Here is a 3299-nt window from a genome sequence, read left to right on the forward strand (position 1 = left end):
ATCACTGTGTCTGAAGCAATATCATCTGGTTTGGCTGGAAGAGCATAGAATCGGGCTTGACTGCCACCTGATCGGTCTTCTCCTCTAGGGCGACCCCTAGCTAACTAAGCTCTACCCCGAGCTGGCTGGGCGAGTGGTAAAGTAATGGGTGCTAAAGTCATAGGCTGACTCCTTTACTAAGCTGGACCTCCCAAAAGGCGGGGACAATGCCTCTTGATATAACCCAAATCTCCACACTTAAAACAACCTCTCCCTGTGAATGGCGGTGGGGACTGAAGGGAGCCCCGACCACCGGGATAACTGCTAGGAGGACCCGACATAGATGAACCCTAACCCGATGGTGCATGAGATAAACTCTAAGTTGGAAGGGCATTGAGAGATGAGTGACCCTATTGTGTACTGTATGAACCCTGGCCAGATGATGCACCACGGTGAACTGGACGAGCTGTCTGAGCATGCCTTTAAGGACGACCCCTGCTGTGGTAGAACTGACCTCCAGAAGGAACACCACTAAAAACTCTTGTTCCATAAGGCCTCTTGGCCTCCCTCTCACCCCGCTCCTGGCTGCAGACCATCTCTATCTGCCGAGGAATATCGACAACCTCATTGAAAGTAGCACCAGATACCTTATCCCTAGTCATAAGCAACCACAGCTGATATGTGAGGCCATCAATGAAACTCCTTTTCCTCTCCCTATCAGTGGGAACCATCCAAACTGCATGATAGGCCAACTCAGAAAACCTTATCTCGTACTACATCACAGACATGTCATTTGATGTAACTGCTCAAACTGTCTGCGTAGCTCTTCTCTGCGAGGTTGTGACATGAACTTCTCTAGGAAGATAACAGAGAACTCCTTCCAAGTAAGTGATGCTGCACCAACCGGCCTGTGCCTCTCATAAGCCTCCCACCATCTGAAGGCAACCCTAGAAAACTGAAAAGTAGTGAACGTGACCCTGTTGGTATCTAGAATACCTGTTGTACAAAGAATCCTCTGACACTTGTCCAAGAAACCCTAGGCATCCTCCGACTCTCCCAGTAAAAGATAGAGGCTGGAGCCTCCCAAACCTCTCTAGTCTCCACTACTCATCATCACTCATAACAAGGTCCACATGGACTTGAGCAGCTGCAACTGGCTAGGCTGGTAGTGCCCCTAGTGTCTAGAGTCCCTTCATCACTTGCTCTGGTGTGTGGGCGGCAGGGGTCTGAGTGCCTCCCCTGACCTGTGAAGTGGCTGCTGCAGCCGGAACTGAGACCGCCTGATCAAGACTGGTGTACACAGTCAGAATTTGAGCTAAGACCTCCTGAAGGCCTGGAATCACTATGGACATAGTTGGTGCTTGAGCTAGCCCCACTGGCTCATCCACGACTAGAACCTGCTCCTGAACTGGGGCATCTAGGTGGATCTGCAGGTGCTACCCTAATTATTGTACAGCTGCACCTCTGCCCCTACCACGACCTCAGCCTCTCGCTGCCCTAGCTGCTTGGTGGATGTCCATCCTGCCCAATACTACGTGTCCTCACCATCTGTGAGAGAATAAAATAATAGAAGTTTAGTTATCGAAATCCACAGATTCGCATGACAAGAATTCAAAAATGTGAAGTTTCCTAAGGGTTCGACAACCTCTCGAAGATAAGCTCAGACGTCTCCGTACCGACCCTCAAGACTTTATTAAACCTACTCATGACTCGTAAGATCTATGTAACCTAGGATCTGATACCAACTTGTCACGACCCAAAATCAACCGTCGTGATGGTGCCTATCGTGGAACTAGGCAATCCAACTGCTCAACCATTTCAACATAACCAAAAACTTTAAAAAATATGGAAGAAGTTAATATTTAAGGAAAACCTTTTGAAAACAGAAATAAATATGCAACCTAATATAATCTCTCCCAAAATCAAGGTGTCACTGAGTACACGAGCATCTAAAATAGAACATAGTTTAATACAATGTCTAAGGAGTAAAAACTGAAATACAAGTAAAGATAATGAATGAGAGTCAAGTTCTGCTTAAGCCATGCAACTACCTCGATAGTCTCCCAAGATCATGACTCCACACTCAGCAGCCGCCGTGACCGAAAGCACTTGGATCTGCACACGAGGTGCAGGGTGTAGCATGAGTACAACCAACTCAATAAGTAACAAATCTAACCTTTGGACTAAAAGTAGTGACTATAATGACCCAGCCGGTCATTTCATGAGTTACCACTTCGTTTCTCCCATTTTTGCTTCTTATTGTCTTTTTCAGCTGTATTATATATTATCGGGTTGGTTGGCTCGAGTTCGGAGAGGTTTTGGTAAGGTTTGAGACATTTGGTTTCTTTTGAGTAAGCTTAAGTTGGAAAAGTCAACTAGATATAGACTTATGTGAAAAAGGTATCAAATGTGAATTCCAATGGTTTGGATAGCTTCAGGAGGTGATTTGGGACTTAGGAGCGTGATCGAAATGTGTTTTGGAGGTTCATAGTAGATTTAGGCTTGAATTGGCAAAAATGGAATTTTGACGTTTTCCGGTTGATAGGTGAGATTTTGATATAGGTGTCGGAATGGAATTCTGAAAATTGGAGTAAGTCCTTTGTGTCATTTGTGACATGTGTGCAAAATTTTAGGTCATTCGGACGAGGTTTGATAGACTTTTTGATCAAAAGCGAAATTTGGAAGTTTTTGGAATTCTTAGGCTTGAATCCGATGTCAATTTGGTGTTTTGATGTTGTTTTGAGCATTCTGAAGGTTGGAACAAGTTTGAATGAGGTTATGGGATATGTTGGCATGTTTGATTGAGGTCTCGAAGGCCTCGGGTGGTTGAACGGATCATTTCATGTTGGAAATAGTTGTAGAAAACTGCTGTTGGTGTTACAGGCTTTTGGCCCTCGCGTTCGCGAAGGGTTAGGGTGTGAGGTAGTGGAGTTGGCCTTCGTGTTCGTGAAGGTGGTCCCACATTCACAAAGGACTGAGGTCAGTGGTCATCATGTTCGCAAGGGTTTTTCCGCGTTCGCGTAGAGTTAAGGCGAGCAGCTGGGTCCAGGTCAAAGTGTTCTTCGCATTCGCGAGCTGGTAGTCATATTCGCGATAGGTTGAGAAGCTAAGGCTTCGCGTTCGCGTACATGGTGTCGCATTTGCGATGAAGGAAAAAGTGGTCAATGTAAGTTTATGCTTCGCGAACGCGAGGCGTTGACCGCGTTCGCGAAGAAGGATCGTGAATAGCTGGGCAGAATGTTTAAAAGACTATTTCCGCGATTTTGGGTCTATGTTTCACCATTGTTGAGCAATTTTGGAGCTTTTTGAGGGATATTGAA

The sequence above is a fragment of the Nicotiana tabacum genome, chromosome 7 (genome assembly GCF_000715075.1).
Source record: "Nicotiana tabacum cultivar K326 chromosome 7, ASM71507v2, whole genome shotgun sequence".
NCBI classification, from domain to species: Eukaryota; Viridiplantae; Streptophyta; class Magnoliopsida; order Solanales; family Solanaceae; genus Nicotiana; species Nicotiana tabacum.